Here is a 14,954-nt window from a genome sequence, read left to right as displayed (position 1 = left end):
TGGGAGGGAGGGTGACACAAGAGGGAAGAGTTATGGGAACATATGTATATGTATAACTGATTCACTTTGTTGTAAAAGAGAAACTAACACACTATTGTAAAACAGTTATACTCAAATAAAGATGTTAAAAAAAAATAAAAAAATAAAATAAAATAAAATTTTTTCTCAAAAAAAAAAAAAAAAAAAAGAGTTATCCCTCAGTAACTAGTAGTCAGGATAGTAGTAAGACTATTACTGCTGCATTAGACTATGGCATTGTTGACCAGACTCTAATCAAGGATACACTCCCCCCCGCCGTAAAAAATACACTTTCCAAAGTTAAATGATCTCTAAGCCCAAACTGGACAATTCTCTTTAGTTGTTATCATTTTATAGGCTTGAAAATAAGCAATAGGAATTTCTGTTTAATTTACATATCGAACCACACCAGACAACCCAGAGTGGGCAAAATGAAGCACAGCCTTGAAATACAGACCTGGACCAGATGGCTGCTGTGTGACACCAGGCAGATCACTTGACCTTTCTGGTGTCTAGTTGTCCAGATCTCAAGGAAAAAATAATTTTACTTTTTTAGCCTTGCAACCTAAGGCTGCTATGAAGAAACAGAGACGGATGGATGGAGGTGATTCCTTTTGAATTATTGAAAATCAAAGATCTGATGTATAAAGATATTATTTGCTGTACCTTATATTTGGCTGGACATCCAGAAACCATTTTTCTGTTGCATACATATCCAAAACATTTCAGAAAAAACAATCTTAACTTTTGAAATAGGTTTTCCTTAGGAGATAAAAGGAGCGCGTTATAATGATGTGTTAGGGAATTTTTTCTCCTTACTGTGCCAATTTCTGGTTTGCAAACATGTTAAGACTTTGTTTCTCTACTTAAACTAATTTAGGTAGTAAAGAGATGAGAGGCAGAGGAAAATACACAGATGCAGCTCAATCCCACCGGTTGTTTTGCAAACAATTGGTTACTTGATGGAATTGAATTAGTTGTTTTCACAATGTCTTGCCTGAGCAATTTCATTCTTTCCTTTGCCTCTGTGCCCCACGGCCAAGATGTTATAACTCCGACTAGTTGTGTTTGAAATTTCTTCAATCACTTGTCAGCTAAATTTGGCTTCTTTTTATATCAAGATAGCTCACTGGTAGCTTAAGTCAAACCAACTGGCTTCTCTTCAAAGTGGTTTGTCTGAGGCTTGAGGCCACCGGAAATGCTCCGGCCTTGCTCCTAGCTGAGACCCCACTGATGTCAGTTGGAGTTGGGCCATTTTCATTGCTAATAAAGCCCCAGAATCCTTGGTGAAGAACTGGTGAAAGAACTGGCTGCTGCTGGTTGTAGGGAAACAATGCAACATCTCCTCGGGGGAAGGGAGAAAATCAGAAGTAAAGGTAACCAATGGTCCAAACCTACTGTTTCAGCCAAGTCCTAATGGTACACTGGTTGCCTTAGTTTTCCAAAGATGATGTGGGGATAATAGTGTCGGGGAGAGAGGGAGAGAGAGAGGGAGAGAGAGAGAGCGAGAGCAAGGGAGAGGGAGAAGGAGAGAGAGAAAGAAAAAGAGAGAGATTGAAAGCAAGGTCATTGATGAAGTAGATGTTTTTTATTTGTGTAAATTAGCTAGGAGAAGAAAGGAGACTGGGCATTACTCAGAGAAAAGGGAGTTTGTATCTCCTGGTGGGGTAAGAGTTAGCATGCTGTCAGCGGAATGTGGGGTAGTTGTATCATGTCAGGCAGAAGTACTTCTTTGTTGATGTTATTTGGGGATTAAATACAGTGTAATGAGATGTATGGGTGTCAAGCTGACAAGGAGTGGTGTGGGGACTTGGTACTGAGTTTGTGTGCATTTATATATTACAAAAGTCATTCCTTCCTCAAATCTAGTCCTTATCGAACTCACCTCATGATTTTTGCCATATCCAAGCACTCTCTATTCTATTTTCTTTTTATTCACTTTTCTAGACCTGAATATCTACTTTGGGCTCATTCTGAGCCCATGAGTTTGATGGGTTAGTCTTTTTAAAAAATAATATGCATGAACATGAATATATAAATATTAACCTTTTGTTTTTCCTAAAGTTTATCTGGTTACACTTCAAAGCACCTTGAGAATGGCCAAAGTATGGGTCACCTGAGGGTGATGGTTGAAAACGTAGGATTTAGTGTCAGACCTGATTGAAATCCCAGCTCAAACATTTAGCAGCTGTGTAACTTTGTTCAAGTTACTTAAGCATTTTGAACCTCAGTTTTCTCATCAGTAAAATGGGGATGATCGTGTCATCTTTATGAGGTTATCGTGAGAATTAAGTAAGATGAGGCATGTAAAGGGTCTGCACAGTGCCTTGCACCTCCTACTGTCCGCAACAGGTAAGTAAAAGTGTGTTATGGGCTGAACTGTGTCCTTTAAAAACTCTTATGTTGAATTTCTAACCTCTGGTCCCTCAGAATGTAACTATTTGGAGACAAGTCTCTCAAAGAGGTTACTAAGGTAAACTGACGTCATACAGGTGGGCCCTAGTCCATTAAGACTGGTGTTGCCACAAAAGGAGAGATTAGGACACACAGAAACACAGACAGAAGAAAAACCATGTGAAGACACAGGGAGAAGGTGGCCATTATAAGCCAAGGAGAGGACTCAGAAGAAACCAGCCCCACCAACACCTGGATCTCAGACTTCCAGCCTCCAGAATGGCGAGGAAATCAATTTCTGCTGTTTAAGCGCCCCCCCACCCCTCAGTCTGTGGTACTTTGCTATGGCAGCCTGAGCAAACTAATATAAAGCATATAGAACATCTATTCATGGAAGTCTCTACTTTATAATCCTGGTGATTAGCCATATACAGACATGGATTTAGGCTCCATTTAGATCCAAGATGATGACACACAAACCACAAAAAAATAATAGTGGAAACTGGCTTGAAGTACTGCCTTCTTGTTGCCTTCTTGGCAAATTCACAGAAATGTTGTCATCTAGAAATGTGGTTATCACACGAGAAGGGTGACTAATTCCCAGTGATTCTAACTCATCATAATTTTTAGGTAAAGATTTTTGGATTCAGTGAAATGCAGTCATTTTTAATCAGGCTGAAAATGTTCTAAAGAGCTTCTGGCCCAGATTCATGGTTCAAGATGCAGTTCATGTTGTCAGATGTTTCTGATGGTTTCTCAGGCCTGAGAAATTCATGTTCATCTAAGAATCTTTTTTTCAGCTACTCTCTCTTGGCAAATGTCATTAACACCCCCCTCACTATCGCATGCCCTTCCAGTCACCAACTAGACTATTTATATGATTTAATGAATTCCCAAACAGTTCTTAATTGTGATTACAGACCAGTCTCTATCCACTTTATTCCCGTGAGCGATGGACGGATTTGGCAAGGTAGGGCATGCAGTGTCATGCAGCGTGGATGTCTGATGGTTTGAGCTTTCTGTAAACAGTGGTCCATGAAGGCTCATGAAAGAGAGTGCTTGGGCTGGCCCTTCCAGGCCAGAATGAGATGAGAATTTGGACAGGCAGAAAAAAAGAGGAGAGGCTATTTCAAGCAGAGAGGAGAGGTTGAGGAAAATCAGATGCCATCATATTGTAATCGTTTGTTATATGTCCATCTCCTTATTAGACCGCGGTGAGGCCATTGAGAGTAGGCACTGGATCTTATTGGTTTTCGTACACCTGTTGCCAAATAACATAGCACTAATTGTCAGGACCCACGCAGTTCGCAACTTAGTCCACTCAATGGATAGAAACACAACTCAAAGTGGCTTAAGTGCCAAAAGAAATCAAAAGGAGAGGATTTTATTGCCTCGTTAAATTGGGAAGTCTAAGGGCATGTCGCCTTCAGGCATATTTGCATCAAAGACCTCAACAATGCCTCTTCATCTTTTGGTTCTGTTTCCTTCCCCGTTGGGTTCATCGTCAGATAAGGTCTTTGCACATAGTAGTTACTGGATGCTCTGGGTTTATAGCCAACCAGTGCTCACTTTCTCTCTCTCTCTCTCTTTCTCCCTCCGTGTTTATATATATATACATATATATATATATATATATGTATATATATATATTTATATATATATATATATATATACATGGATACCTTTAAATACACATGTAGATACGCACACATAATTTTTTATGAACCATCTAAGTTAGAGACATTGTTCCTTTTATTCTCAATGCAACAGCAACCATTTACTAGACACTAGAAGGTTCTCTTATGCAATCACAGCACAGTTACCAAAATCAGAAAATACAATATTGATTCAATACTATTACCAAATTCATACTTCATTTCCATCAGTTTCCCCAGTAATGGTCTTCTTAGTCATCCTGTCTCCTCTGCCCCAACCAGTTCAAAATCCAACCCAGGATCATGCACTGTACTTAGTTGACATGTGCTGCTCTCTTTCAATCTGGAAGAATTTCTTAGCTTTTCTTTGTCTTTCTTTTTTTAAAATTTATTTATTTTTGTGGTACGCGGGCCTCTCACTGTTGTGGCCTCTCCCGTTGCGGAGCACAGGCTCCGGATGTGCAGGCTCAGCAGCCATGGCTCACGGGCCCAGCCGCTCCGGGGCATGTGGGATCTTCCCGGACCGGGGCACGAACCCATGTCCCCTGCATCAGCAGGCGGATTCTCAACCACTGTACCACCAGGGAAGCCCTCTTTGTCTTTCTTGACCATGACATTTTTGAAGAGTACAGACCAGTTGTTTTGGAAAATGTTCCTCCATTTGGGTTTGTCTGATGTTTCCATGTATAGTTTTGTGAACATAATGTTTCTTTTTTTTTCTTTCTTCCTTTCCTTCCCCCTATCCCTGGGATTGCGATGATGGGAGGGAAATTATCCTTTGGATAGTGATGGCTTTTTCTCTAGAGATCTAATATGGCATTACCCCAAACCTTTGGCTCCTGTGAACTCCATGAAAGTGGGCTGTGAAGGAAGCCCGTCAAAGATTCCTGTGTTACTGGCTCACGGTTTCTGAGGCTCGTTGGCCAAACTTTGATGGGTGCTGGGTTTTCAAAGACCATGTGACATTTTGGAGCTACCTTAAGCCCACAGGCCATGTTAGGTCATCTTCATCTAGGCGTGTCTGCTTACAGGTTTGGGTCACTCTTAAGATTTGTTCAGGAAGGCAGCCTTCCTGTAAAAACATAAAGGTCTTTGGTTTCCTTTATTGAATCCTTTACACTCCGACCATTTCCATTGCTCCGTATTCCAGCTTGTCTGAATTGACTTCATACCCTCTAATCCATTCCCATAATTGAGGTTTTACTCACAGGCTGCCCTTATACCAATTATGGTGGAGTTCTGAAGCGATTCTTCATTAAATTACATCACTTTTATTCTCTGAGCCTCAGGTGTTCTTCTCCATTGACAGGAGACAAAAACAGTATCTATTTGATAGGTTGCTGTGAGGATTAAATTTGAGTTAAAGCAAGTGCCACATTTAGTAGAATGCCTGATACAATGCCCGTCCTCAAATCCTCTTCTGTAGCTCGAGCTATGTATTTGTATGTGTATCTGTATCTCTATTTACCTCTCCATATGGGTAGATTCCACCCTTTACTCTGCAAGTAAAAACCCGCGAGATCCTTTCCAGAATTGCACTGGAGGGAAAACCAGGGAGGATGCAACTGATCCAGAGTTGTCCAAGCCCCTTATTCGTTTGTGGTTGAGCAGCATGGCGTTAGAATATGAGCTTCTTGAATGCAGAGATGTTTACTGATTTTGGTCACTGTTGCAACTTCAGCACAAAGAAGAGTTCTGGGCACACAGTAGACGCTACCAATATGTATTTAAACTGCAAGCCCCTCCTTGGTAGCCTTGGAGGTTGGAATAAGATGGGGTTAGAGTATTAAATGAATTCCAGGTATAGCTCAGATCTCTTCCAGCTGGTCTGGAGAAAGGGGTGGAAAAGATGCTCTCAGCCTTAGACCTGTGAAGCATTAACTAAGTGCTAGCATTTGAGCTGAAGGGGGCTGTAAAGGGAACAGCAGTGAACTAAAGCTCGGTAAATGCAGTCTCATGGGCGTCTTGATCTGATTCACCACTTAGGATTGAAATTATGCTCGATTTCCTGCCATTGTGCTTCTGCACTGTACCAGGCCTGCCACAAGCCTTACTTATAATCCTCAAAATCTCCCTGCAAGGTGGGTGTTCACAGTCTCAAGGCTTCAGATACATCGTGACGCAGAGGAACAATCGACTCAGGATTGGCTTTTTTTCCTCCTGTTAAAAGGCCTGAGCGCTTTGTTGTGGGTTAAAGGAAACAAGCTTTCTCAGTTCTACACATTCTACACATGGACCACAGAGAGGAGGAAGGATGCTTTTATCACATCTGGTGGCCCTCTGTCAGTGGCGTGTTAAGTGATAAACGTGAATATCTTACTTAATCCTCTTAGCAATCCTAGGAGAGAGGTACAAGTCTGTCTATTTTGTAGAAGAGGAAGTGAGGCTCAGAGAAGTTTAGTAAGTCACCCATAGGCACCCAAGTCCACTAATGCCCTTCCCAGGGGATCCAGCTACTGAGCTCCACTGGAGACGTGCTTCATGGAATCCACGGGTGGTGCGTGAATGAACGCAACTGCCCAGGGCTACTGAGATGCAAAAACTGGGCAGTGGCTGGTACGAGTGACCGCTAGCTCGCCCCTCTGGCCATCCAGATCCAAACAGACGGTAATGACCTTCAGCCAGAATGTGGACAGAGAGATGAAAGGCCTTCGTTCAGACTTCCCAGCCCTTAAGCCAGCCACCTTGACTTTACAACCATTCTTTGAACCGTCTTCAAAATCCAGCGTGAGAGGAGCTCTAAGTCAGCTCCGAGCAAGACCACCCCTTATTAGTGCTTGATCACTTCCTGGGGGTCTTGGTATATTGCTTCCCCCCAGTGGTTTGCTTTTCCTTTTTAAGGGTGTGAAAGGGGAAATAAGGCTTTGATATAAATAAATGGATACTAATATTCTTGGGAAAAGAGGACGTTGTCCTCGTGACCCCCATGGGCTGTGCAAACATCTTCCTTCATTGAAATGTAAGTCGTTCCAGGTCAGTGACTGAGGTTTCGTGGCAGATGTGTCAACACACGTTCATTCAATGTCTCTTTATGTAAATTGAGTCATGACTACTTGATGAGCTACAGGGGCGGGGCGGGGCTGGGTGTGTGGTGGGAAAACTGGACGGCAACTGCCTGTAGCTGTGTTGTCATAAAACGGTGCCTAGATATATCCCGGTGTTTGAACCAACACCCTTGCTTTTGGATGTTGAGCTGCTGAAGACACTTTGCAGTCTTAGCTTCATTCACTGCCACATTGCAGACACTTCCTTGGGAACGCAGCGTGAGCCGATGTCTCACCTGGAAGTTTCCTCTTTCCAAAGAAGCGTGCCCCACCTTTCCCTAGAGATTTGAGTCAAGTGAGCTGAGGCAGAAATTTTGGATGACGTACCTTGCTTGACAAGTCTCAGCTCCAAGACTGGCCTCCAGAACTGTGAGATAATATATTTCTGTTGTTTAAGCCCCTCAGTCTGTGGTACTTGGTTACAGCAGCCCTAGGAAATTAACACAGCCCCAGAGGAGAGGGAGACAGTGAGGATGGCCCTGAGAATAAATGTAACCCAAACTCAACTGACCCTCTGCACACAGTACCTTCTGCGGTGGCCACATCTGTGCCTCTGGTGACCGGGGAGAGCTCAGGGTGGCTCACTTCAAACCTCCCCTCACAAGAGCAAGTCAAAGGACATGCCTGATTAAGATTAGGATTTTCTTTGCTTAGAAAAAGACCAGCTTGGAATTTTACTAGCTCATCTGGAAGTATATGCCATACAATATGTTTGCCGGCATCCGTGTACACATGGAAAGCATCATTATATGGATCTGTTTATTTTTAGTTACAAGTTAAATATCAGATACAGATCTAGGCCGATGGTTACACCGAATTCATCACAATAGCTAATATTTACGGATCACTCGCCTGGTAGCTTTTCATGTATTATCTCATTCAAACCCTCCTAATAATTCTAAGAGGGGACACAATTATTATCTCTTCTTACATGTGGGAATACTAAGTCCTAGGGATGTCAGGCGCTTGTCCTTTTGGGCAGCTCTCCCTTGGTGGAGCAAGATGGTTATCAGCAGACTAGGCTTTCCATCCTTAAAACGCTAAATCCAATAGACCGAGACCTACTATTTTTTTTTTAAATCGAAGTATAGTTGATTTACAATGTTTCAGGTGTACAGCAAATTGATTCAGGTATACATATATAATATATATAAATTCTTTTTCAGATTCTTTTCCATTATAGGTTATTATAAGACACTGAATATATCTGTGCTATAAAGACAGAGATCTTCTTTTTCCAATATTTCTGGCAAAAGTCCCACAATAGCCTCTGATTGGATAGGATTTGGACACATGCTCATTGTTGAACCAATCACTGTAGCTGGGGGGTGGAATATGCTAATTAGCCGCCTCTTGAGTAATTGAAGAATGGGTTGTTTCCCAGCGGGTATCAGGGTGCTGTTTCCAGAGGAGGAAATGGACGTTGTCTACTCTGGCCTGATTATGCGTTCTACAGAAAAACCTGCTGTAGTGTTTCTCAGAAAGCACTCACTCATCCTGCCTCACTAAACCCAGATCTATGTGTTTCAGTTTAACCAGGAAATTGTTTCAATGTAGACCTGACTTTATAGGAACTCTCCCCGACTCCTTGTCTCCTCCAGTTTCCATGGTCTGAAGCCAGAAGCACCAATCTATTTCTCATGCTTTAAACAACCAGCCCTTGAGATTAAAGCCTGAGAATTTGCAGCTGGAACCTTAAAATGTCTTTCCTTAAAAACTGGAATGTGGGGATAGTCAGGGCTGGATTTGGCACAAGACCTTGTATCAGCTACCTACTGCCATGATAGTGCTGCATAACAAATAAGTACTACCACCAGTGGCTTACAACAATAACGTTTATTTTTGCTTATGAGTCTATGGGTTAGCTGCAAATGTCTGCCAATTGGTGCTTACTCAGATGCTTGTGGTCACCTTCAGTCAACAGGTGGTTTTCCTGATCTTGGCTGGTCTTTCTTATGTATCTATGGCCTTGGCTGGGACAACTGGACTGGCTCAGCTCTGAGTCTCATGCTCCAGCAGGCTAGCCCTGGCTTCGCACAGAGAAGACAGAGGGACAGGATAGCAGAAGTGTACAAGGTGTTTAGTCATCCCATTGGCCAAAGCACATCACAGAGGCCAAGTTCAGTGTCAGTGTGGGAAGGGGTTACCTAAGGGTATGGGTATCAGGTGGTGGGCAATGTTTGGTCCACTACCATGAAGTGACAGGGTCAGGATTTGAACCTGTGGCAATGCCTGGGAGCTGAGCCAGCCCACACAGCCAGCTTCTTCTCTAGGTGTTTTCTACCCCAGATATTTGCTCTCTCCTCAGTTCTTGGTCATACTTTGGGTCTAGATCTGCTCTAAATATAATAGAATATAAGAAATAGTAATATAATACAAGAGTGCCCTCCTCCGTGAACCCAAGAGAGAGAAGTGGAGAGATTAGTCTAGAAAAATCAGTTTGGGAAAAGCCCAGCAAATGTTCCTTTTAAGCTGACTCTTCACTTAGCTCCCTAAATCTCCCCTCTCACCATGAGCCCAGTTGTCCTCCTCCCTGGCCCCTGGGAGCCTCCACCCAGGGAAAAACAGGAGGTCAGGGAGCGGGCGACAGGCCAGCAAGATCAGCGAGATCTTTTTTTTTTTTTTTCTGCTGGCGACGGGTCCACACCCAGGGTGCATAAATCCTTTCTTTTATTTTTATTATTATTACAGCTCAGGGTCCAGCATGGGCCATAAATGGATTTAAGAGGTTGCAAGAGTATAGAATTCAATACAGTTGGCACTGTTAAATAGTGGCATAGCAAACCCACTTGGAGAAGTGCAAACCCTCCCTCACCACCACCCGCCCCCTTCCCTATCGCCTCTCACCTCCCTCCCGATCCTGAAAATCCTTCTGGCAAAGGTTCCCCCCCCCCCCCCCCGCAGAGGGGAACGGGGCAGACACAAGGACAGAGGCAAGCAGGGAGAGTGTCTGCAGCTCCAGTGGAGAGGGCATTGGGCAAATGGCCAATTAGGGACATTGGGGAGATGGGACAGAGCTTTCTAGATAAGCATGTTTTTTTATCAGCCTATAAAAATACCACTTTCACTTATCTGCTGGCTCCTTGTCCAGGCTCCTGGGAACAGATGGAAGGGGGCACAAAAGAAAGGCCCAGAGGACATGGGAGGGACAGTCCAGGGTAGGGGGCATTTGGGGCAGGGAGAGAGGAAGTGCCTCCGAAAGTCAAAAATATGCTGCAGGGACGTTTTCTTCCCTCCAAACTTAACCACTATTCAGACTTCTATTCTTATTTTATTGCATGGAGCAGGGAGAGTCCTACCGTCTTTTGCATCCTGTGCATTTTATTGATTCCGTATATATGCTTTGTCTATGTCTCCACATAGTTGGGTCTGAGTTCATCTATTACAATATCTTCATATATTCTTGTCAACTGATATTTATCTAGTGCCATGTAGAAGGGACAGATGTTGTGTTGAATAAGACAGTCACGATCTCTGTCCTAGGCAGTTTAGAGCCTATAGTGGAGGCAGACAGTAAACAAGCACATAACAAAGATGATAGAAGGAGGCAGCCATGAGGAGAGCTGGGAGCAGAGGCAGTGGCACATGCAAAGGTCCTGGGGTGGGAACAAGGGTTGGTGCAAATGAGGAACGGAGAAGGAAACAGATGGAATGTGGAGGCACAAAGGGGGCGGGAGATGAGGTGGAAAGGGCAGGGAGGGGACAGCTCGTGCAAGGCCTTAAAGATACAGATAGGAGTTGGTCGGTGTATTTTTTTTTGGTTGTGCCATGCAGATTGTGGGATCTTATTAATAGTTCCACGACCAGGGATCGAACCCGGGCCTTTGGCAGTGAGAGCATGGAGTCCTAACCACTGGACCGCCAGGGAATTCCTAAAGAGCCATTGACTTTTTTTTGTTTTGGCCATGGAACGGCTTGCAGGATCTTTGTTCCCTGACCAGGGATTGAACTCACACCCCCTGCAGTGGAATTGCAGAGTCAACCACTGGACCGCCAGGGAAGTCCAGGAGTTGGGATTTTATCGTAAGCTCTGAGCTGCCCGTTGGAGGGTTATAAGCAGAAATGAGACATGTTCTGATGACTCACTTTTGCTTATGGTCGGGTCGCTCAGGCATCCTTGAGCCAGTAGGTGGAAGGGTGGTGGTGGCAGTGGTGGGTGGCGTGTCCAGTAATCTTGCAGTGTGGTCTGCATGGGGGCAGAAGACGGGGGGCCCCAGTCCTAGCCCTGCTCCAAAATCCTTGGGAATTGTGTCTGTTTCCTTCCGGTCTTTAGACCTGTGAACTGTGCCTCTAGACCTCAGTTTTCCCAGATGTAAAATCAAAGAGTTGGACTAGTTATTGCTGAGGGCTCCCTTGGGTCCCACTCCAAGACTAGATGAGTCTATGTCAGAGCCCCGGGACCTCTGTGGGGGCTTGACAGGCAGCTAGGGAAGAGGTGGGCTGCAGGGCTGAGGGCAGAGCCAGAGAGACGCTTCTCCCTCGCCTGCTGTAAAAACCCATGTGTCCTTCCTCCTCCTGAACTGGAGATTTCCTGCCTAGGTGGGGGAGTTAAATCAAGGGGTTCTCTCCAGAGGAACCCCCCCGTGCCTTGGTAACGATCCCTGATCGTGCCCACCCAATAACTGCCAGGCTGGGCAGGGCCAGCCCGACTCTAATGGCACCGTATGCAGGCTGCAGGAGAGGAGAAGTGAGTGTCCAGGGTAGCGGTGGACACGGTGACTGAGTGCAAACCGTGAATGAATGCATGTGACTACGACTGTGTGTGATCGCGTGTGTGTGTGCGACTCAGGGTGAAGGATGGTAACTGTGTGAGTGGCTTTCTGTGCGTGACCGCTTGTGACTGTGACTGGGTTAATGTTCACGTGTGCAGGTGCGAGCCTGCGGTGTGACCGCGATTGCGTGTCTGTGTGTGTCCGACTGTGAACGTGGGCCGGTCTTTGTGTGACGACGAGCGTGAGAGTGTGTGTGTGACTGAACAGGTGTGTATCTGCCTGTGGGAGCTTGTGTGAGACGGTATGGGAGGGTATCTGTGTAGTCATGTGACAGACTCAGTGTGTGTGTGTGTGTGTGTGTGTGTGTGTGTGTGTGTGTGTGTGTGTGTGTGTAACAGAACTGCTGCCCCTGTACACGCAGTGGGTGGCCGTGCATGGCTATGTGTGCTCCAAGTGACTCCCGAGTGGCTGCGTCTGGGGTACCTTTTTGCTTGATCCCTTGGGGACAGAGGACCAGGACAGTGGCATCGGCGAGGGGCCAGGACACAGGGCTCAGTCAAGCCAGCTCCCTCCCAGCACCATGGGACAGAAGTGTCCGGAAGCCTCACTGCTTTCCGTGCAGGGGTGATGGTGACGGAAGCATGGGCTCAGTAACCCAGATGAGCGCTGTGCCCCAACCTGGACCCCAGGAGGACTGGCTGCCAAGTGGCTGTGGCCCTGGATGGATAGGGCTCCAGGAGCAGATCCACGCCGGAGTGAGCTCATCAGGCCCACGGCCTTGGGGGACAAGGTAAAGGCCACTTGGGAGGGGCGGGTCAGGCACTTGCTGCAGGGGCAGCCAGGCTGCAGCACGTGATGCCTTGGAACCAACTTCCAAGAAGGAATCATGGTTAGGATGTAGAGTCACTCCTCTTCCTCTGGGACTGGGGAGGGCTCTGGAGGTGTGTGCAGGGCGCATGTGCACGCCTGGGGGTGGGCGAATGCTCTGGGCCAGGGGGTGGGGCGTGCTTGTGTATCCGCTGCCCCCCTCCTGAACTCTGCCTGCAGAGGAAGTAACTGCCCTGCCTACTGTCCAACTGTGTGGCCAGCACATTTATTGCACCTGACATTTTCAACCTGCCAGGAGTGTGGCCCCTAAGACCCCGGGTGGCGGGGTTGAGAGGGGACTTCATTTACAACACTGACCCTTCTACGCCCAGGCATCTTCCAGCCAGTGCCCAGGAAGTGACTGCGGAATTTGTTTCCAAATATAGACTCTGGTGGCCCGGGTTGCCTGTACATGGCCCCTTTGGCCTCCTGGCTGAACAGCTGGTCTGTGACTGCCTTTCAGGAGACGCAGGCGCGCAGACCTCCGCTTGGCGCTGTTGGTAAAAATAATCATACAAGTGGCCCATAAAAAAGGAGGGTAGCTGAACGCTGGGTTATGAGCTCAGGACACCGGTTGCCCCGTGATGATCTTTGGATTGTGGCTACCCTGCAGGCTATACGCAGACACGAGGCATTCCACAAGGACGCACGGACCCACACCAGCCTGTACCATACGCACTCGGGGCCCCAACACCGTGGACTCTCACAAGTGTTTTCCCACACGGAGACGCACAGAAAAAATATTTTTGTATTTTCAGTGCTCTCTCTCAAGGAAGGACACACAAACACAACAGCAGAGAGACACACAAAGTCCCTCCTCAAATGACACACAGTCATCCAGAGAGACTTAAGGATACTGCCATATCCTTGAGGAGGAGACACACAGCCCACCTCCGCAAGTGGGTAGCAGAACCCCGGCTTTGTTACAAGATGGAAATTGGGCAGGAGGTAGGGGAGTGAGCTAAAGGCAGCCCTTGCCTGTGCTTGGATTCAGGTGTTGTGGAGTCAGGCGCCCACTCCCGGGTCCTGGGCACTCCCTAAGATGTACCAGGAGCCAGTCCTCCTTGGGGCAGCTGTTGTTGGAGAACTGGCATAAGAGAGCTCGGGGACAAAACCCCGAGAACCCAGCTGCTGGCTCTCCCCCAGGGTCCTGGAAGTGGGAGGTACGCAGGTGGTGCCGGACATCCTGGAGATGGGGCGGCCCAACGGAGCGTGCATCTTGCATGGTGGAGGGAAGCATCCGTCCCTGAAGGCCATGGGGTCCAGCAGGTCCCGGGAGGAAGCTGGAGTGAGGTGCACTTGCGCCTCCCTTTGGGGCGCTGTCCTGGGGTTTGGATCTCAGAGTTCCTCACTTTCTAAAGGAGTCTCTCCCTTCCTAACTTGGATTTGCGGGCAGCCGGTGCTGCGCCAGGGGCCGGTGTGGCAGAGCTGCGCTCCCGGGCAAACGGGTGGCAGGAAGAAGGGTCTAGAACCGGGAAGGCGAGGCAGGCGCAGCTGGGGAGGCTGCAGGACTGGTGCCAGGCGCAGAGTCCTCGGATCCCAGGTCCGGAGCCCCTAAGAGGTCTGGGACTTCCCTGAGACCCACGCCACTGACGCACTCTCTCCACCCTGAGCACGGAGTGTCTGGGAACTGCAGGCTGGCTCTGCGCCTTCAGCAGGCTGAGCCTACAAGCCCCGCACGCTCCCAAGCGGCTAGGGTCCCCTTTCAGGCTCCCCCTGAAGGCGCAAAGCCTAGGGATGGGCATGGGGCTGGGTGAATTTCCAGCAGAGGCTGTGTGACTCTCCCCACCCTCCCTGAGCTTAATTATTTGTTTCAAGAAAAGGAGCCAGGCACATCTCCTCTCCCCCTCTATCCTACTCACCCTATTTCTCTCCCTCCAGGGGACAGCATTTACTGGCTTGAAGCTGTGATAAACACGGGCCAGGGTTGGGGTACAGAACACTGAGGTTTGGAGAGGAGGACTCGGCATCTCCCCATCTTCTGTCCCATCCTGCAAAGTGCTGTGGATCTGGGGCTGTGTGTCCGCAGGCCCTCTTTTGGGTCCCTCTGCGTCCTCGGTGAGAGTGGGGAGAGGAGATGGTGACACGAAGAGATCTAAGCCTTTATCCCACGACTGAAGGAACAACTGCCTTCAGCTTCAGACTGTGCTTTTAGGTGCTTACGAAGTGCCCTTCGCACCGTCCCCCCCCCCCCCCCCGCCGCAATCCAAGAGACCTCTTCCCATTCCTTCTCTTTCCCTGGCCTTGTCTTGTAAAAGAGGAGC

Source organism: Kogia breviceps, chromosome 15, assembly GCF_026419965.1.
Source record: "Kogia breviceps isolate mKogBre1 chromosome 15, mKogBre1 haplotype 1, whole genome shotgun sequence".
Lineage (NCBI taxonomy): Eukaryota > Metazoa > Chordata > Mammalia > Artiodactyla > Physeteridae > Kogia > Kogia breviceps.
This window is presented reverse-complemented; position numbering follows the sequence as displayed.